Source organism: Pelodiscus sinensis, chromosome 19, assembly GCF_052426305.1.
Source record: "Pelodiscus sinensis isolate ZL-2025 chromosome 19, ASM5242630v1, whole genome shotgun sequence".
Taxonomy (NCBI): Eukaryota; Metazoa; Chordata; order Testudines; family Trionychidae; genus Pelodiscus; species Pelodiscus sinensis.
This window is the reverse complement of record NC_143070.1, coordinates 23,978,046-23,999,464: the sequence shown is the minus strand read 5'-3', so window position 1 is coordinate 23,999,464 and position 21,419 is coordinate 23,978,046. Positions and strand designations below refer to the sequence as shown.

The window sequence follows — 21,419 nt, the reverse complement described above, 5'->3', positions numbered from 1 at the left end:
CACTTCCCTCCAGCCATCGAGCCCAGGCGGTGTCTGGCCCCCTGGGCACAGAAAGCTACAGCTCAGTGGGCAGGGGGCTTTGGCTTCCTTGCTCATGGGATGCTGTTGCAGGAAGGGCTGCTCAGCAGGGACGGGGTTCACCTGTTGAGGAAGGGAAGAGTATTTGGGTGCCGACTGGCTAACCTAGTGAGGAGGCTTTAAACTAGGTTTGATGGGGGCAGGTGCCCAAAGCCCACAGGAAAGTGAACAACATGGACACTTGGGAGATGGGCCAGAAATGGGAGAGAGCAGGGGTTGTAACAGCAGAGATAAAGGAGGGACGTGGGACCACTGGGAAGCAAAATCTAATCTGTGTCTTAGATGCTCGTATAGACACACAGGACTATGGGTAATAAGCAGGAAGTTGGTATCACAGGGACTTGGTGGGATAATACACGACTGGAATATTGGCACAGAAGGGTACAGCTTGCTAGGGAAGGATTGGCAGGGAAAAGGGAGGAGGAGTTTCCTTAGATATGAAACATGCGAACACTTGGCCTGAGGTGGAGATAGACACAGGAGTGGACTTGTCAGGAGTCTCTGGGTGAGGTTAAAGGGGTAAAACCCCAGGGTGATGTCACACTAGGCGTCTATTCCAGACACCTCCCCAGGCAGAAGAGGTGCATGAGGCTTTTTAGACAATTAACAAAATCATCCAAAGCGCAGCTGGTTTCACTCACACTCAACCTCACCCACAGCTGGGAGGCAGTTTGCAGGGAGCTGAAAAGAAACAGAAGAGGGGAAACTGGAGCCTGGCAGAACCAAGTCTTGGGATTCTTCTGTGTCCAGATGTGCTAAGCAGCTGGCAGCCAAGCTCCCAAGTGCTGGTCTGTTCCTGCCCTCCCCAGGCAGGCGAATCCCCTCTTCTGGGTGTTACAGGCTGGACTTTGCCTGCCTGACTTTTAGCCAGGGAACTGCTCCCTGTGAGGCAAACAGGAAACCCCCCGCACTGCAGAAACCAACCCATTGCCTTATGGGAAGAGAAGGAGCCCTTGGAAACAGCCCCTGGCTGGCTCTGCCTGTGGAAAAGAAAGAGCAAATCTTTACCACTGGAGAATGCAGGTATCGATCCCACTGCCTCTCACATGTGAAGTGAGCACTCAAAGCCCACGTTCTCCAACTGCAGCTCAGTGCTCATCCCTTATTTTCATTGTCGGGGCTCAGTGGCCCCCTCCCTCTTCCTACCTGCTCTCCCAAAGCAGACAGACCTGGCTCCCCTTTCCTTTCCCCCAGCAATTGCCATGCTGCAAAGCAGAGAGTCATAGAACCGTAGAGCTGGAAGAGACCTCAGAAGGCCATCAAGTCCAGCCCCCTGCTCTAGAGAGTGGAGATATCGAGTTCAGCACTCTCTGTGGTGCAATAGAAAACATGTTGGACTTTTAAGCTGCAATAGTTAATGTGAACCCAGCAAGACATTTGAAGACTGTAGGTTCAAGTTCCATGAGTGTCACTTTAGCTGCTTTCTCATTTCCAGGGCACCTTTTACGGACCAGCCAATCCTTAGGCTGACACCGGGGTGGAATGAGTCCAGACAGTTCCCAGCAGACCCCAGTGAGGGTGGAGGGAAGGGCTGGTTCTTGGGGTTGGGGCTGGGGGTTGTTCTGAAAGGCTGCAGGTGCCGTTAGACTGTTTTGTCCCTCCCTGTCTCTACTAGTGCTGAGCAACACTCAGGCTGTGTCTGCCCTACACTGCTCTTCTGGAAAAAGCTACGCAAATTTCAAAACCTAATTTCTGCAGCTTTTTCTGCTGCTTTTTTTGGAAGAGGCTTTTCTGACATTTGGCCTGTTACACTGGGCAAGTCACACAAGGGAGGCAGCAGGAAGAGCCGGCCCAATGCACCAGCCTTCCAGGGCAGGGGAGGCCAAGCCACAAGCCTCCAGCAGCTGCCTGGCCTGACTCATCTCCCTTCCCCAGGCTGGCACCAAGGAGCATTTTCAGCTGATGTCACCCCACTCTGTCACGTGGGAGTTGGGCTCATCCCAGGCACAGACTGGTCAGCAGCAGCTGCACATACCTGGGCACTCAGGGGAGCAGCAATAAGAGCAGACCCTGTGTTTCTGCCTGACTTTGAACCACGGACCTTTTGCGTGTTAGGCAAATGTGATAACCACTACACCACAGAAACACACTTTAGTGATAATGGAACTTGTCTGACTCTTCTGTTCCTGGCTCTTTCTAACACCCTGCTCTGTGGGGGAGGGGAATGCACCTTGTGAACACTCCACCTCTTGTTCTCAGGGACGCCACTAACCCGAGCTGCCAGCTCCTCATTTCCTCACCAGCCCCTTGAGATTTGTAGCTCAAAGCTGGAGCTGCTGTGGCAGGAGGTGAAGCTACAGAAGCTGATGGGGGACAATCAGCGGGGGGAGGGTTATTTTTTCTCCTCTGTGGGCTGATGTGGCTAGAACTGAGGAGAAGAAAATCCTCTTCCCTTCTCCTCAGAAGATGGAAATTGCAGTTTGTTCTCTATCTGGTTCTACTGGAGCTGGACCCCAGGACTAGACTTTTTCTTTCTAAAACCCTGGTGAAAACTGAGAGTAAATTGTTTGTGGACTGAGAATGTGAGTTAAAGAAGGGCGTCACCCAGCATGGGGCTTGAATCCATGATCCTGAGATTAAGAGCTTTATGTTGTTTTGTTAACTGAGCTACCCAGACTGGCTACACCAAGTCTTTTCATGCCCCTATGACAGGGTAGCAGGAGCCAAGTGCTCTCAACTTCCTGACTTGGCTCTTTCTTGCTTCCAGTGGGGGGTTCTGGTCTGTGGGGAGGTTTGAGCTCAAATCCCCCTCCTGACACACCCACTTTTTTCCCCACAAGGAACGGCCCCATTTCCATCTCTCCAGTGACAGGAGAAGGGGCCGGTTTCAGGATTTCTTGCGCAAGAACCTCTGAGTGTAGACCTAGCCCTGCAGTCAGAGTTCAAAGGCTGTACCAAGTGGCCAGGAATGACGTCCCTTGTTTCAGTATTTTTTCGTCTATAAAATTATCAAGCTATATTTAGCTAAGCTGTTTGTGAGTAACTGGCGGGTACCACAGTAGCCCACATCCGCACAAGCGCAAACGACCTCACTAGTGGCGCACATTATGAAACTCACTCCACCCATGGATGGAAAATCTCAGAGGGAACACGGCCCCCCTGCCCATCTTCTTCCCTGCATTGGCAGCCACAGTCCCTTTCAGCCACTGGGACACCCCGGGAAGAAAGGCAGGAATGGGGCCAAGTGCAAGTCAGGCTGAGGGGGGCAGGCAAAGCTCATCTTGCCTTGCAGGTCCACTGGCAGCAGCATCTCTCTTGTATTCTGCTGAGAGAAAAATATGCCTGAGAGAAACATGGGCCTCAGAAAGCTTGCAGCCGTTGCCAAAGTAGCTCAGTTGGGAGAGCATTAGACTAAAGGTCCCTGGTTCAATCCCAGGCTTTGGCAGAAGCCTTAGTCAATGTGGCTTAGTCTCTTTTGGCATCTCTCCATCTCTGGCAGGCCAATATCTGCAGTCAGAGTTCAAAGGCTGTATCAAGAGGCTGGGAATGACATAATAAAGTTGATGATATTTCAGGGTTAGAAGTGGGAAAGGGGATTTCATGTCACCTCAGAGATTGTTGACACAGTAGAACAGGGCTCTTGGCTTCAGCTGCTCCCAGCCTTGCGTCTCTGTTTTTAATTCCATGCCCCCAGAAATGAACAGTAACAGAGCCTGCCTCGGTCTAAATCTGAGGCTTCCCCATACTGAGGACACGCTATTTCTATTTTCTTAGACTGGAAGTTATTATGTTGATTTAAGCAATTTCAAAATAGTTTCCAAGTATACACATGCCCTTATAGTCCTGGTCTTCACAACATCCTCTGGCAAGGAGTTCCACAGGTTGACTGTGCGTTGTGTGAAGAAATTGTTCCTTTTGTTTGTTTTCAACCTGCTAATATCATGATGCATCCTTAGTTCTTCTATTATGGGAACAAGAAAAATACCTTTGCTTATTTACAGTCTCAAAACAGCCATGATTTATAGACCTCTATTTTATTTCCACTCTGTCTCCATCTTTCTAAGATGAAAAGTTCCAATCTCTCTTCATGTGGCAGCTGATCCAAACCTTTCATCATTTTTGTTGTGCTTGTCTGAAGTTTCCAATGCCAAGGTATGGGTTTTTTGTTGGGGGCGGGGGGTAAGGCAACCACATTTCCAGTCAGTGCTCAAGTTGTGGGCACAGCATGGATTTACAGAGATGTAATATGATAGTCACTGTCTTATTGACAAGGACCTTTTAAAATAATTTCTAACATCCCATTTGTGGTTGCACATGGAGTGGATGTTTTCAGAGATCTCTCCAGCTGTGACTTGTTGTAGGCAGATTTGTTTCCATTTAGTATGTGTGTTACTAATTGTTTATACTAATTATACGGAATAATTGCCAGACTCAGAGCTCACAGCAATTTTCCATGAAAAGTTGCTTTCCCCTCCCCATCATGGTGCTGGAAAAAGAGCTAGTAACAGAATAGTTAGCCAAGCTTAAGCACTTTTGTGGCTTTCTGTGGTGTAGTAGGTATGATGTTTGCCTAACATGCAAAAAGTCCCTGGTTCACAGCCAGGCAGAAACAGATGGTCTGCTTTCATTGCAGCTCCTCTTGGTGCCCAGGAAAGTTCAGGTCTTGCTGCCCATCCTGAGGCTAGGTATGGGGCCACCTCTTCCTGCTGCCTCCTTGTGAGACTGGCCCAAGGAGGAATAGGACAGAGAATGGAAGCCAAGCTGAGGGAGGCAAACCAGAGGCTCTGGGACTCAGTGGTTGAGGAGAACCCTCCCTCTTGTTCTACCAAATCCTGTGGGGGTGGGGCTGGCTGTGGGGAGGCAGAGGCCTGGGTTTGTCCCAGGGATGCTTCTTGCAGTCCAGGAGAAGAAGGGGGCTCTGGGTGGAAGGAAAACAAGCAAAGCTGGTCCCAGTGGGCATGAGCTGAGGCTCCAGTTCAGCATAATTGAGTCACTGAGCTGAGGAAGTGGTGTTGGGTGGAGGTCCCATGGTGTAAGGAGCAGCACTTGGGCCTGGGAGTCCTGCAAGCTGAGTCCAAATCTCAGTGGGACCTGCTAGTGTTTGGCTGCAAAACCCTCCCACTTCCCACTTCCACTGCTTTGCCTTCCTTCCCCTTAGGTTCATGAGAGACAATTTCTTACCTAACGCTGGGACTAAGTCTAGACTGGCATGATTGGCATGATTTTCCGGAGATGCTTTTAATGGAAAAGTTTTTCGTTAAAAGCATTTGCGGAAAAGAGCGTCTAGATTGGCACGGATGCTTTTCCGCAAAAGCACTTTTTGCGGAAAAGCATCCGTGGCCAATCTAGACGCGGTTTTCCGCAAAAAAGCCCCGATCGCCATTTTCGCCATCGGGGCTTTTTTGCACAAAACAAATCTCAACTGTCTACACTGGCCCTTTTGCGCAAAAGTTTTTCGCAAAAGGGACTTTTGCCTGAACAGGAGCAGCATAGTATTTCCTCAAGAAGCACTGATTTCTTACAGTAGGGAGTCAGAGCTTCTGCAGAAATTCAAGCAGCCAGTGTAGACAGCTGGCAAGTTTTTCCAGAAAAGTGGCTGATTTTCCGGAAAAACTGGCCAGTCTAGACACACCCATTAAGTCTCCCTCTGTGCCTTGTGCTGGGGAGCCTGACCCCTGCAGGGAACCTTGGGGTAGCCACTGCTACAGCAGGAATTTGGGCATCAGGTCACCCCACTGGGGACAATGGAGGGAAGAGAAGAGTTTTCCCTGCTATTGGGGGAAGCTGGCCAGGCCAAGGCCCTTTCAGCCACTGGGTCTGTGCAGGCTGGAGCCTCCTCCTACCAGCTCTCTGGCCCGAGTCCTGCAAACACCTGAGCCTTTTGCCTGCTTCTGCTTCCCTGTCCATAGCAGGAGGCAAAATGAGGGCAAGTCAACAAAACAAACACCCCAGTGGCCAGCATAGGGCTTGAACCCATGATTTTGGCATCATTAGCACCACGCGCTAACCAACTGAGCTAGCCGGCAAACAAAAGTGCAGTTCACAAGTGGCCCTTTCAAGAAATGCGCCTCACACAGCTGCAGCGATGTCTCTGCAGCTGCCAAGGGCTCTTCTCTGCCAGGGCCACTAGTGACTCACTGTGATGTGGGCTGGCTAGTCCAGCTGGTTTGAGGTTCGGTCACGGTGGCTGCAGTCAACATGGTGCACTGAGACCCAGGGCAAAGAGGCAGCCGGATTCTCTTGCTGCCAGCATCTTGCCTCCCAGCTACTTCCCTGTCAGCAACAGCCACAGCCCCTTTCGGCCACTGGATCAGCGCGGGAAGGGAGGCGGGAATGGGGCCATGCCATTCCACTCACAGCGCACTACATCATATCCTGCACATGCAGGCTGCCTGCACACAGCATCCCAGCCTGCACATGCTAGCAGCTGGCCGCTGAGCATAGGGAGTGGCTCCGGCAGCGGTGAGGGATTCATGTGTGGTGGCAGCTCACATTTTCCTAGGTCCTCCTGGGACACAGAAGAGGCCTCCCCTGGCCACCCATGGAACTGCTGGTTCGGGAAAAGCCAAATGAGCCATGGTGCCCTCCTCAGGGAGTTTGGTGAAACTGTTCTACTCTATGGTCCTAGACAACACCTTTGACTCCCAAAGTGCAGCCATTCCCTATTTCCCTCCAGCCCTGGCGGTGTCTGGCTCCCTGGGCACAGAAGGCTACAGATCAGCGGGCAGAGGCTCTGAAATGCACATCCCCCCCAGCCGCTGGGGCTGTAGAATTTACCTTTGAGGTTTGGCATAGTTTGGGGGAGGGAGAAGTGCAGCAAACATTGATCATCTGGCTTGTAAATCCCTTGGTCCTAGGGTTTGGGTTGGAGTCCCCAGGAGGGGACCCGGCCTTCTTCAATTTGCTGGAAGGAGGTGAAGCTACAGAAGCTGACGGGGACAATCAGTGGGCGGAGGGTTATTTTTTTCTCCTCCCTGAGCTGATGTGGCTAGAACTGAGGAGAAGAAAATCCTCTTCCCTTCTCCTCAGAAGATGGAAATTGCAGTTGATTCTCCCTCTGCTTCTACTAAAGCTGGACCCCAGAACTAGACTTTTTCTTTCTAAAACTCTGGTGAAAACTGAGAGCCAATTGCTTGTAGACTGAGAAAGTGAGTTAAAGAAAGGAACTGCCCAGCACAGGGCTTGAACCCATGACCCAGAGATTAAGAGTCTCAGGCTCTACCAATTGAGCTAGCCAGGCTCTGTACAAAAAGTTTCCTAATATCCCATCCCAGCATAACAGGAGCCAAGAGTTCTCCACTGCCTGACTCAAGGCTCTTTCTTGCCCATAATGTGGGGTTCTGGTCTGTGGAGAGGTTTGAACTCGAACCCCACTCCCGACACACCCACTTCTTTCCCCACAAGGAACGGCCCCATTTCCATCTCTCCAGGGACAGGAGAAGGGCTTTGGCCTGTTCTCTGCAAAATGCTCAGCCTGTTTCATTTTCTGCAGGAACGAGTGGGATCCATGCGCCCTGTTCCCCAGTGAGAGGTATGTGTCCTCTTCCCCCCTTTCCACAGACACAGCAGCCAGGGGGTTGTACACCTGCAGTGGCCCTTTCCTACTTGGCCTCCCACAAAGCTGGGGTGAAAAATTCCTAGACCCCCAGCCCTCCTGCCAGGGCAGAGGTAGCAGGATTCACTCCCATCTTCTCCTGCCCGTGCCCTGGTACTGAGGGGCCGGCCCCTTTCCTGCTGCCCCAACTCTTATTCCCACAATGCACTTTGTGCAGGGGCCATTGGTGTTTGTGCCAAGGTGCATGGCTGGGAGCCAGGACTCAGGACCCTTCCCCCAATTCCCCCTCTGACCCGCTCACACTGTCTGGCTGCCTCCAGCACGGGCTGAGCTCAGGAGTCAGGTGGGTGACCTGCCCTGCAGCTGTGATGGCATCAGGCCCTTCCCGCCGGCCTGCTCCGTCTGGAGATGGAGCTCCAGTGGCCTCAGACACCCAGCAAGAGGAACAAAATTTTCTCCAGTGAACCTCAGGGTATAGAAGCCAAAGCACCTGAACCTTGTAACAACCAGCTCAGTCTTAGTAGGTCCCACTGAGATTTGAACTTAGATTGCAGGATTCAGAGTCCTGAGTGCTGCCCCTTACACCATAGGACCTGTGGTGTGAAAGTGCAGTGGGCACCTCTGACTCTCAGCTCTCAGGCTGGCCTCTGCTCTCCTGGCTCCCTCCAGCTACTTCATCTCCCAGGACTCCCTGTGAGAAATGTGTCACTTTCACCCCTGGGAGCAGCTCAGCCATGCAAAGCGGCTGCCTGGGGCAGGACATTAGCCCTGGAGGGCAGGGGTGGGTGTGGCAGTGACATCACAAGGGCCTTTCGCAGCCCCTCAGCTTATTGGCTAAAGGAGGTTGGGAGGTGGTGACCTCACAGAGAGTCCATGACAGTGGCCAGGTGGGCCAGGCTGCAGGGCAGGGGCCATCTCAGAGCCCCCCCATGGCTTTGCTGCAGGGAGTCTCCTTGAGAGTTGCCTTGAGGCCTTTTCGGAGCCTTCTCCTTTCCCACGACTAACTGACCTAGATGACAGATGTCGCTGTGGAGAAGGGTTAGGGTTAAGTGCCTCCACAAAAACCTTTGTAAATGCAGCAGTGGAATTAGCTCAAGTGGTAGAGCGCTTGCTTAGCATGTGAGAGGCAGTGGGATTGATGCCCACGTTCTCCAACTGCAGCTCAGCTCTTATCCATTATTTTCACTGTCGGGGCTCAGTGGCCCCCTCCCTCTTCCTACCTGATCTCCCAAAAGAGACAGACCTGGCTCCCCTTTCTTTGCCACCAGCAATTGCCGTGCTGCAAAGCAGAGAGTGGAGATATCAGGCTCTGTGGTGCAATGGAAAGCATGTTGGACTTTTAAGCTGCAACAAAATGCAGGACTGTGTAGCACTTTAAAGACTAACAAGATGGTTTATTAGATGATGAGCTTTCGTGGGCCAGACCCACTTCCTCAGATCAAATAGTGGAAGAAAATTGTCACCACCATATATATCAAAGGATACAAAAAAAAACCGAACACATATGAAAAGGACAAATCAAATTTCAGAACAGAACGGGGATGCCGGGGGGGAAGGTAAATGTCTGTGAGCTAATGATATTAGAGGTGATAATTGGGGAAGCTATCTTTGTAATGGGTAAGATAACTAGAGTCTTTGTTAGGACCCCGCCGTAAAGTGTCGAATTTTAGCATGAATAACAGTTCAGAGGATTCCCTTTAAAGTGCAGTTTTAAAAGGCTTTTGAAGCAGGATGCAGGTAATTAAGTCATTGAGATAATGTCCTTTCTGGTTGAAATGGCAAGAAACTGTTTTTTTCTGTATTTTGTTTCAGCTACCCTAGACTAACATGGCTACTTTTCTATCACTATTTTAAGCTGCAGTGATTCATGTGAGCCCAGCTAGACATTCAAAGTTTGTGGGTTCAAGTCCCACGAGTGTCACTTTAGCTGCTTTCTCATTTCCAGGGCGCAGCTTTTACAGAACAGGCAATCCTTAGGGTGAAACTGGGGTGGGCTTGAGTCCAGACAGTTCCCAGCAGACCCCAGTGAGGATGGAGGGAAGGGCTGGTTCTTGCGGTTGGGGCTGGGAGTTGTTCTGAAAGGCTTCAGGTGCCATTAGATCGTTTCATCCTTCCCTGTCTCCTACCAGTGCTGAGCAACACTCAGGCTTTGTCTGCCCTACACTGCTCTTCTGGGAAAAGCTACGCAAACTTCAAAACCCAATTTGTGCAGCTTTTTCTTCTGCTTTTTTTTTGGTCTGTTTGTTTTTTTGGAAGAGGCTTTTCCGACATTTGGCCTGTTACACTGGGCAAGTCACACAAGGGAGGCAGCAGGCAGAGCCGGCCCAATGTACCAGCCTCCTAGGGCAGGGGAGGCCAAGGCACAAGCAGCTGCCTGGCCTAATTTATCTGGCTTCCCCAGGTTGGCAGCCAGGGGCATTATCAGCTGACGTTACCCCCCCTCTGTCACATGAGCGTTGGGCTCATCAACAGGCTGGTCAGCAGCAGCTGCAGTTACCTGGGCACCGCAATAAGAGAAGACCCTGTGTTTCTGCCTGGATTTTTACCAGGGACCTTTTGCGTGTTAGGCAAACATGATAACCACTACACCACAGAAACACATTTCAAGGGATGGAACTTGTCTGACTGTTCTGTTCCTAGCTCTTTCTAACACCCTGCTCTGCAGGGGAGGGGGATGCTCCTTGTGAACACTCCACCTCTTGTTCTCAGGGAAGTGCCTAATTTCCTCACCAGCCCCTTGAGATTTGTAGCTCAAAGCTGGAGCTGCTGTGGAAGGAGGTGAAGCTACAGAAGCTGATGGGGGACAATCAGCCGGTGAAGGGTTATTTTTTCTCCCCCCTGGGCTGATGTGGCTAGAACTGAGAAGAAGAAAATCCTCTTCCCTTCTCCTCAGAAGATGGAAATTGCAGTTGGTTCTCTCTTTGGTTCTACTAAAGCTGGACCCCAGGACTAGACTTTTTCTTTCTAAAACCCTGGTGAAAACTGAGAGCCAATTGCTTACAGGCTGAGAATGTGAGTTAAGGAAGGGCTCTGCCCAGCATGGGGTTTGAACCCATGACCCTGAGATTAAGAGTCTCAGGCTCTACCAACTGAGCTAGCCAGGCTGTGTGGGAAATGCTTCCTAATATCCCATCTCAGGGGAACAGGAGCCAAGTGTTCTCCACTGCCTGACTCAAGGCTCTTTCTTGCCCATAATGTGGGGTTCTGGTCTGTGGAGAGGTTTGAACTCGAACCCCACTCCCGACACACCCACTTCTTTCCCCACAAGGAACGGCCCCATTTCCATCTCTCCAGGGACAGGAGAAGGGCTCTGGCCTGGTCTCTGCAAAATGCTCAGCCTGTTTTATTTTCTGCAGGAAGGAGTTGGATGGTTGTGCCCTGTTCCCCAGTGAGAGGTATGTGTCCTCTTCCCCCTTTTCCACAGACACAGCAGGCCAGTGGGCTATGAGCCTCCAACATCCTAGACCAAGTCAGAGCCAAGGTCAAGGGATCGCAGCAGAGGTATGTGAGGGAGGAACCACATTACTGTGCATGCTCTTGGAGAGGATGAAAAGCCACAAGAGGCAGCCCGCAGCTGCAGGACCCATTTGTGCCTGTTTTTCAGGGTTCAAGTAAAGCCTCACTAAGGATATTTGATGCTCCCTCTTTATATTGCATTGGCTGGGAATTGAACCCAGGTCAACTGCTTGGAAGGCAGCTATGCTCACCACTATACCACCAATGCCTGCCTGAAAAGTTGCTGGGAAAATTAGTGAGGAAATTCTACATCTGCCATGAGGCCAGCCAGAGGCGAGAGGGTGCCTGTGTGGTTTGGGTAAAGCAGAACTTCTTGGCTATTAGGCAGAGACCAGAAGTGGTGACGGTGGGGTAGTGACTGCCCTGCACTCTCCATGGTTTAAGGAGCTGGGCAGGAGAGGAGTCCCAGAGGTTGTTGGGTGGGAGAGTAGAGTTTATCAGACTTTGGACTAAGCTCTAGAGCAGCCAAGGGAGAGGTGGGGAAGTGACTTCTGGATACTCTTTGTGGCCCAGGGATGAGGACTAAGAGCCGTCCTTGTGTTTTTTGCTGTAAAGTGTTGTTTCTGGGTCCTTTGCCTAAGATCGAGCACTTCTGCCTTTCGGAGAGCCATGTCTCAGGCACAAGACCCCAGAGACCCCTTCAGGGACACATCACAGGACCAAGCAAGGGGCAGAAACACTGGGCACTGTCAGTGTCTGGGCCAGAGATAAAGACCCTCTTGGAGCTGTGATCCGAGGGGGAGTCTCTGCAGGCCCGGCAGTCCAGGTGGACGAATGCAGACATTTATGAACATAAAAACATAAGAACGGCCATACTGGGTCAGACCGAAGGTCCATCTAGCCCAGTGTCCTGTCTGCCGACAGTGGCCAGTGCCAGGTGCCCCGGAGGCGGTGGACCGAAGACAACGATCAAGCGATTTGTCTCCTGCCATCCGTCTTCAGCCTCTGACAAACAGAGGCCAAGGACACCATTTTATCCCCTGGCTAATAGCCTTTTATGGACCTAACCTCCATGAAATTATCTAACATATGGCTCAATGGCTGATGGCCTTGCAGAGAAAGGCCACCTCCCCACTCCTGCATCCTAGCCCAAGTCAGACCCAAGGTCAACGAATTGCGGGAGGGGTATGTGAGGGCCTGTGAGGGCAGGTCCCGCTCTGGGGAAGCACCGCAGCACTGTGCATACTGTGAGGAACTGGACCGAATCCTGGGGTGTGGGGAGCCCCTGTCTCCAGGGATAGTTGTGGAGTCTGGGATGGAGACACCTGGGCAGCAGCGGCGGCAGCTTCAGGATGACAACGCTGATGACCTGCAGTGCCAGGAGATGCAGGAGGACTCCCAAACGGCTTCAGGCAGCGGGGAGGGAACATCAGGTGAGTGCTGGGAGGTTGCAACACCCAGGACATGTCGACACTTGCAGTCTCCTTCAGGAGAGGGATGCAAATGGAGACATTCGAAATTGTAAATGAAACCGGGATTTAAATATCCTGCGTTACATTTGCATAATCGCGTCCGGGTGCTGTTTCAAAATACTTTATTATGAAATAAAAAACAGTGTTTAGATGCAGTTATTTGGGGAGAAAACCCTTCTTCCGAAATAACCCTTAAACACTCACCTCTGGTCTGGACCTAACAGCAGTGTCAGCATTTGCTAGTCGGGGCTCTGGACAGCACCTGCACAGAGGGAGATGGGAACTGCAGGACGCCCTGGCCAACTGTTCCAATGTCTCACAGCAGAAAAGACAGCAAAAGAGGCCAATGCAAATAGCCCCAGGGCAGCCAGGGAGTCAGCACATTGGTCTGTGGGGCAGGGAGCTGGGGGCAGGGCTGGGCTCTAACTCACTGGGTGCCCTTGGCTTGTTCAGTGAACCTCTCCCTGGCTCTATGGCCCTGTCTGTACAGCAGGGACAGCAACACTCACAGCCCCACAGGAGGAGGCTGGTTTGATGCTTCACCCCATGGCCCAGCAAGGAGCCCCCATGCTTCCCCTGTGTTCTGGGAGCCAGGTTTGCTGTGTGAATTCTGTGGGGCAGGTGAGGTGAGGTCTAGGCACTGGGATTAGTTACCAGTTTCCTTGGTCTTGGGACATTGCTATGTTCACAGCTGTGATGGCTGAGTGGTTAAGGTGTTGGACTTGAAATCCAATAGGGTTTCCCTGCGCAGGTTCAAATCCTGCTCACAGCGAGGCCTGTGTTTTGGCCACACCCCTAACCAGAGCAACAAGCTGCACAAACCCTGAGACTCTCTCCATGTCCCCAGTCAATCCCTTTCTGCGCCTTCCGAGAGAGACACGGCGCATGGTGCCTCATTATGGGTCCCAGAGCTCTAGGGAAACTCTCAGCTCCTGCAGCCTCTGCCCCTTGCCCAGCACCACATGGCTCAGCCCTACCCCTGGGGGCTGCCCTGCTCCAGTGTGTGATAGGAGTTGAGTGAGAGGATGGAGCGTCTGGGCCTGTCATGAAGGGCAGAAATGCTGGGGATATGATGTGGGTCACTCCTCCTGAGGCACACAGCCCCCCCCTCCGCCGTGTTGGAAGCAAAGGGTCTAGAGAAGTATTGGGGGGGGGGGGGTCTTGTTCCCTGCTCTTGCTCTGCCTTGGGCAAAGAATTAGTAACAGAATATTTGTCCAAGTTTATGTACAGAAAAAAACTGACAAGCATGTTTCTGTGGGGTAGTGGTTATCATGTTTGCTTAATGTGGAAAAGGCTCCTGGTTCAAAGCCAGGCAGAAAGTGGAACAGGGGTTCTGCTCTTATTGTGGCTCCCCAGGTAAACACAGCTCCTGCTGCTTGGGATAAGCCCAATTCCCAGGCTGAGTAAAGCAAGGAACAGCAGGAGCCCTGTCCTAGAAAGAGAGGGGCCAGTGTCTGGCCCAGACAGACTCAGGCTGGGAGGACAAAGCTGCCTGACATCTCTAGTGTTCCTCAGGCGCAGGAGGACACATTGGTGCTAATAACATGCAGTGCCATCGTCCAGCCAGGCCAACAGGGAGTGTTTCTTAGGGTAGCACCTGATTTCCTGCAAGTGTAGCCCTTGTACCTTCCCCCTGGAAGGATAGATACCCAGCCTGTAGCTCAACTTTCCTCTTACACAGTAGCTTGTGATGACAGCTCTAAGCTAACCCATTAACAATTGAAGTTATTAGCCCCTGTTAGCACATGCCAAAGCCTGGGATTGAACCAGGAACTTTTAGAGCATCAGTCTAATGCTCGTCTAACTGAGCTACTTTGCCTTTAAAAAGCCTGTCTGGGATGTGTGGCAGCCGGGCCACATGTCGTCATGCCCTGCCCAGGAAGGCCAGACTGGCCTTTCCACAGCGCCCCTCCCCCACAGCCCAGAGCCAAGGTTCCCTCTAAGCCAGGCCTGGGCAATACAGGCCAGCGGGCTGGATCCAGCCCATGAAGCCACCCAACATGGCAGCAAGAAGCCTCAGGCAGATTCCCTGCTCGCCCTGCCCCCATGCACAGCTGAGAGAAGGGGCTGCTGGGCCCTTTGTGTCTCTCAGCTGTAGAGGAAAAGGCTTCAGGCCTGGTCCCTGCTCCCAGCTTGTTTGTGGCCAATGGGAGCTGCCTGCTTGAAGCCCTGGCCAGTCACCACAAGGTCTTATTCACCCAGGCGTGTGACCTGTACCCCCTGTGCAGGGAAGGGGCTGCCTGAGAAATGTGCTTGGTTGCTGGGAGTGTCTCCCCCAGTGTGTCCCACTGGCACCCCAGCCCCTCCCTTCCCTCAACCCACAGGCCCTCCCGATGATGGAAAAGGGCAAAGACTCAGCATATTTCATGAGTACAGATGAGGCTGGCTTCCCTGACTGAGAATTGAACCCAGACCTCAGCAGTGAAAGTGCTGAATCTTAGCCACTAGACCATCACGGACACATGAACATGAACATGCACCTCTCCTTAGCTACCCTTGCCTTTCACAGACCACTTTCTGTCCCCTTCAGGATGCGGGTCCATTTTCCATTGCCCAGAGGGGACAAGAACAGAAACCAAACAGAACATCAGAACAGCCAGACTGGGCCATGCCAGTTGTCCAACTAGCCCAGGATCCTGTCTCACAACAGCAGCCAATTTCATTGCCCAGTGGGAATCCTCAGGACAGACAATTGTTAAGTGACCCCTCCTGTCGCCCATTCCCAGCTTCTAGAATACACCAGCTAGGGACACCTGCCCTGTGCATCCTGGTTAAATGCCATTGATTAACCTTCCCTGCATTAAATTATCCAGTTCTGTTTTGGAGCAAATGTCTTGGGCTGCGCAGGCCTTGAGTCATGGCAAGAGCTGGAGGGAAGTGGGGAACGGCTGCTCTTTGGGAGTTAAAAGTGTTGTCTGGAAACATAAAGAGCCGTTTTAAAGACACTTTGGAGGAGGGCACCATGGCTTAGCTGGCTAAAGCACCTGCCTCATAAACAGGAGATCCTGGGTTCAACTCCCAGTGGTGCCTTGTTGTAACCTTTGCTCACACTTACTTATGCCCTTTTGGGACACAGAAAAGGCCTCCCCTGGCCAGTGGCCACCCATGGAACTCCTGGTTCAGGAAAAGGCTGATTGGAGAGGGGTATTGGGAACAAGGAAATCACAAGCCTGGAGCCCCTGCAGAAGCTGCTGGCACTGGCAAGGCAGGGCTCTGACTGCAATTACTGGGACAGGAGAGCCAGCTAAGCCATGGTGGCCTCATCCAAAGTGTCTTTAAAATGGCTCTTTATGTTTCCAGACAACACTTTTAACTCCCAAAGTGCAGCTGTTCCCCACTTCCCTCCAGCCATCGAGCCCAGGTGGTGTCTGGCTCCCTGGGCACAGAAAGCTACAGCTCAGTGGGCAGGGGGCTTTGGCTTCCTTGCCCATGGGATGCTGTTTCAGGGAGGGCTGCTCAGCCGGGGTGAGGTTCACCTGTCGAGGAAGGGAAGAGTATTTGGGAGCAGACTTTGAAGAAGCCAGATACACAGGAAGGGCTGATCACACTCCTCTGAAAATCAGCTTTCCATGGGTATCTGTAGCTGGCTCCAAGTCATGGGCCTTTTCATCTCGTCTCCCTCCCGAAACCAGGGAAGTGTCTCCCGCTGCTGCAGCCTGCTGAGACTCTGTCTGTACAGCAGGGACAGCAACACTCACAGCCCCACAGGAGGGCCCCTGGCCTAGCAATGTGGCCCCCTGAGCAGCCTCTGATGTTCCCTGCTTGAGCCCCAGAACCAGCCCTGAGTGAGGGGGGCAGGGAGAGCAGCTCACACATGCCAAGGGGCTGGCCAGGGCAGGACATGAGCCTGCAAGGCAGCAGTGACATCACAAGGAACTTTTACAGCACCTCAGCTCATTGGCTGGGAGGCAGTGACCTCACAGAGCAACCTCAGAGACCCCCATGGCCTGGCTGCCTGGAATCTCCTTTGTGAGGTTTCCCCTTGAACTCACCTTTAAGCCAGATCCCTGGTCAATTTACCCTCTGGATTTTACCCACAAATCACGCTGAGCCAATCCTTTAGCATCTAACATCTAAATGTTTATTACTACAATAATACAATATAGGGCACAGGACACATGCTTCTTTGCTCACCTGCACTAGCCTTTCGCAGGATGAGGGGTCCCTTCTCCCTTGCCCAGAGGGGACAAGAAAAGAAACCAAACAGAACATCAAAGCAGCCAGACTGGGCCATGCCAGTTGCCCAACTAGCCCAGGATCCTGTCTCACAACAGCAGCCAATTTCATTGTCCCGAGGGAATCCTCAGGACAGACAGTTATTAAGTGATCCCATTCCCAGCTTCTGGAATACACCAGCTAGGGACACCTGCCCTGTCCATCCTGGTTAAATGCCTTTGATTATGGCTGCAGGGATCCCAAAGTTGAGTAGCTCTGCATTAAGGGATCTTATTAATGTCAAGAACCTCAAGCAATGTAAAGCCAGAGTGTGATGGAACTGGAAAGGAAAATGTTTACACTAGAAGGAATTTTTTCCAAGGGGGCACTTGGAGTTGAGACAAGGACCAGTTGAGCTACAGTCAAAGACTCTATCACTGAGCTACACCCCCATAGAAGTTAGCATCAGCAGCCAGTGTTGGGAACTGGGCAGGGAACAAGAGGCTTTTGTGTAACACACAACCCAGGTGCTACCCTTGGGCTTGGTCTGCACACTGAGCAGACGGGTGGGAGGGGTCTGATGCTGTCACATATGCAAGGCAAGTCACTCACCTGGCCCCTGGGAGGGATGGGGGATTTGTATATTTTAGGAAGGGTCCTGAGTCCTGGCTCCCAGCCACACACCTTGGCACAAAGACCAATGGCCCCTGCACAAAGTGCATTGTGGGAATAAGAGTTGGGGCAGCAGGAAAGGGGCCGGCCCCTCAGTACCAGGGCACAGGCAGGAGAAGACGGGAGTGAATCCTGCTACCTCTGCCATGGCTTGGCCCAGGAGGGCTGGGGTCTAGCAGCTTTTCACCCCAGCTTTGTGGGAGGCCAGGTAGGAAGGGGCCTCTGGAGGCTCATAGCCCCCTGGCCTGCTGTGTCTGTGGAAAGGGGGGAAGAAGACACATACCTCTCACTGGGGAACATGGCGCATGGATCCCACTCACTCCTGCAGAAAATGAAACAGGCTGAGCATTTTGCAGACACCAGGCCAGAGCCCTTCTCCTGTCCCTGGAGAGATGGAAATGGGGCCGTTCCTTGTGGGGAAAGAAGTGGGTGTGTCGGGAGTGGGGTTCGAGTTCATACCTCTCCACAGACCAGAGCCCCAGTTAGGGGCAAGAAAGAGCCTTGAGTCAGTCAGTGGAGAACACTTGGCTCCTGTTCCCCTGAGATGGGATATTAGGAAACTTTTCCCACCCAGCCTGGCTAGCTCAGTTGGTAGAGCATGAGACTCTTAATCTCAGGGTCATGGGTTCAAGCCCCATGCTGGGCGATGCCCTTCCTTATCTCACATTCTCAGCCTGTGAGAAGTTGGCTCAGTTTTCACCAGGGTTTTAGAAAGAAAAAGTCTAGTCCTGGGGTCCAGCTTTAGTAGAACCAAAGAGAGAACCAACTGCAATTTCCATCTTCTGAGGAGAAGGGAAGAGGATTTTCTTCTCCTCAGTTCTAGCCACATCAACCCAGGGGGGAGAAAAAATAACCTTCCGCCCGCTGATTGTCCCCTGTCAGCTTCTGTAGCTTTACCTCCTTCCACAGCAGCTCCAGCTTTGGGCTACAAATCTCAAGGGGCTGGTGAGGAAATTAGGCACTTCCCTGAGAACAAGAGGTGGAGTGTTCACAAGGAGCATCCCCCTCCCCTGCAGAGCAGGGTGTTAGAAAGAGCTAGAAACAGAACAGTCAGCCAAGTTCCATCCCTTGAAATGTGTTTCTGTGGTGTAGTGGTTATCATGTTTGCCTAACATGCAAAAAGTTCCTGGTTCAAAACCAGGCAGAAACACAGGGTCTTCTCTTATTGTGGTGCCCAGGTAACTGCAGCTGTTGCTGACCAGCCTGTTGATGAGCCCAACGCTCATGTGACAGAGGGGGGGTAACGTCAGCTGATAATGCCCCTGGGTGCCAACCTGGGGAAGCCAGGTAAATGAGGCCGGGCAGCTGCTTGTGCCTTGGCCTCCCCGCCCTGGGGGGCTGGTGCATTGGGCCGGCTCTGCCTGCTGCCTCCCTTGTGTGACTTGCCCAGTGTAACAGGCCAAATGTCGGAAAAGCCTCTTCCAAAAAAAAAAAAAAAAAAAGCAGAAGAAAAAGCTGCACAAATTGGGTTTTGAAGTTTGCGTAGCTTTTCCCAGAAGAGCAGTGTAGAGCAGACATAGCCTGAGTGTTGCTCAGCATTGGTAGGAGACAGGAGGGATAAAACAATCTAATGGCACCTGAAGCCTTTCAGAACAACTCCCAGCCCCAACCGCGAGAACCAGCCCTTCCCTCCATCCTCACTGGGGTCTGCTGGGAACTGTCTGGACTCAAGCCCACCCCAGTTTCACCCTAAGGATTGCCTGTTCTGTAAAAGCTGCGCCCTGGAAATGAGAAAGCAGCTAAAGTGACACTCGTGGGACTTGAACCCACAAACTTTGAATGTCTAGCTGGGCTCACATGAATCACTGCAGCTTAAAATAGTGATAGAAAAGTAGCCATGTTAGTCTAGGGTAGCTGAAACAAAATACAGAAAAAAACCAGTTTCTTGCCATTTCAACCAGAAAGGACATTATCTCAATGACTTAATTACCTGCATCCTGCTTCAAAAGCCTTTTAAAACTGCACTTTAAAGGGAATCCTCTGAACTGTTATTCATGCTAAAATTCGACACTTTACGGCGGGGTCCTAACAAAGACTCTAGTTATCTTACCCATTACAAAGATAGCTTCCCCAATTATCACCTCTAATATCATTAGCTCACAGACATTTACCTTCCCCTCCGCATCCCCGTTCTGTTCTGAAATTTGACTTGTCCTTTTCATATGTGTTCAGTTTTTTTAATTGTATCCTTTGATATATATGGTGGTGACAATTTTCTTCCACTATTTGATCTGAGGAAGTGGGTCTGGCGCACGAAAGCTCATCATCTAATAAACCATCTTGTTAGTCTTTAAAGTGCTACATAGTCCTGTATTTTGTTGCAGCTTAAAAGTCCAACATGCTTTCCATTGCACCACAGAGCCTGATATCTCCACTCTCTGCTTTGCAGCATGGCAATTGCTGGTGGCAAAGAAAGGGGAGCCAGGTCTGTCTCTTTTGGGAGAGCAGGTGGGAAGAGGGAGGGGGCCACTGAGCCCTGGACAGTGAAAATAAGGGATAAGAGCTGAGCTGCAGTTGGAGAATGTGGGCATCGATCCCACTGCCTCTCGCATGCTAAGCAAGCGCTCTACCACTTGAGCTAATTCCCCTGCTGCATTTATAGAGGCCTTCTTGGAGGCACTTCCCTTCTCCACAGCAACATCTGTCATCTAGGTCAGTTAGTCATGGGAAAGGAGAAGGCTCCGAAAAGGCCTCAAGGGCAACTCTCAAGGAGACTCCCTGCAGCAAAGCCATGCGGGGGGGGGGCCTCTGAGATGGCCCCTGCCCTGCAGCCTGTCCCACCTGGCCATTGTCATGGACTCTCTGTGAGGTCATCACCGCTCAACCTCCATTAGCCAATAAGCTGAGGGGCTGCAAAAGGCCCTTGTGATGTCACAGCCACACCCACCCCTGCCCTCCAGGGCTAATGTCCTGCCCCAGGCAGCCCCTTTGCCTGGCTGAGCTGCTCCCAGGGGTGAAAGTGACACATTTCTTACAGGGAGTCCTGGGAGATGAAGTAGCTGGAGGGAGCCAGGAGAGCAGAGGCCAGCCTGAGAGCTGAGAGTCAGAGGTGTCCACTGCACTTTCACACCACAGGTCCTATGGTGTAAGGGGCAGCACTCAGGACTCTGAATCCTGCAAACCTCAATTTCCATCTTCTGAGGAGAAGGGAAGAGGATTTTCTTCTCCTCAGTTCTAGCCACATCAGCCCAAGAAGCCCTCTTTTCCTACGTTTTGCCATAAATTTAGTTGCTTAAGAACGCGCGTGCAGTGAAGATGCTCCTCAAGTTTATGCACAAGAGCCTCTTCCACAACAATGGTGGCTCATTAGAAATGCAAATGAGGCTCACCCTCTCCATTGGCCACTTGCCACTGCTCCTACCGGCCGCCCGCCAGCCACTCCGTCCAGCCACCCCATCCATGCTGCTGTGGGTGCCAGTGTCTCACCACACTGTGAAATCAGACCAGAGATGGACACTGTCAGTAAACACTCATATTGGAAATGCTCCTCTGGAGAGCTGGGCTCCAGTCTGAGGCTCTTCCTGCCTCCTGCTTTCCCTTGGTTCCTGCCTGGCCCTGGGCCGCTTTCCTGCCAGCCCCACGGGGGCCAGGGGAAAAGCAGGGGGGTGGGTGCAAGGGCCACATTTGTGGGCATCAGGTGGCACCAAAAGAAACGCTCCCTGTCGGCCTGGCTGGAACATGGCGCCACTTGAGCAATTTGTTGGCACCAATGTGCTCCCCTGGCCAGTCTGAGCGGGGAGCCAGGGACGGTCCCTGCAAACCTAGGGCCATTGGCCAAGGTTGCTGCTCTTGTGTCTGTGCTGGGACCCTCTGGGCCTCAGGAGCGCTAGAGATGTGGGGCAGCTCTGTCCTCCCAGCCTGGGGCTGCCTGTCTGGGTGACGCCCTCACACACTCTGGCCCCTCCTTCCCCTCCTGGGACAGGGCTCCTGCTGTTCCTTGGCCAGTCAGCCTGGCCTGATGCGCATTCCCTTGAGCACCACGGGGGCAAGAGGCAGAGCCTGGCACCTGCTGGGACCAAACAAGAGGGCATCAGGGGCAGCAGCAAGAAACATGAAACCTCAGCATCCTGCAAGCCCAGGGTCCCAGCAC

General features: G+C 52.2%; 1 protein-coding gene and 6 non-coding genes across 7 annotated transcripts in view; 5 read left to right on the top strand and 2 right to left on the bottom strand.

The window, feature by feature from the left end:
- The window catches only part of LOC142821620 (zinc finger protein RFP-like), a 244,336-nt gene that overhangs the window by 174,802 nt on the left and 48,115 nt on the right, over positions 1–21,419 (top strand). The window lies entirely within an intron of this gene.
- On the bottom strand, positions 10,605–10,677 carry TRNAK-CUU (transfer RNA lysine (anticodon CUU)). The gene has a single exon. It is a non-coding gene; the product is annotated as a tRNA-Lys (tRNA).
- Positions 11,226–11,297, bottom strand: TRNAG-UCC (transfer RNA glycine (anticodon UCC)). The gene has a single exon. It is a non-coding gene; the product is annotated as a tRNA-Gly (tRNA).
- On the top strand, positions 13,192–13,273 carry TRNAS-UGA (transfer RNA serine (anticodon UGA)). The gene has a single exon. It is a non-coding gene; the product is annotated as a tRNA-Ser (tRNA).
- On the top strand, positions 15,459–15,532 carry TRNAM-CAU (transfer RNA methionine (anticodon CAU)). The gene has a single exon. It is a non-coding gene; the product is annotated as a tRNA-Met (tRNA).
- Positions 17,903–17,975, top strand: TRNAK-CUU (transfer RNA lysine (anticodon CUU)). Its single transcript has one exon. It is a non-coding gene; the product is annotated as a tRNA-Lys (tRNA).
- On the top strand, positions 18,407–18,479 carry TRNAV-AAC (transfer RNA valine (anticodon AAC)). Its single transcript has one exon. It is a non-coding gene; the product is annotated as a tRNA-Val (tRNA).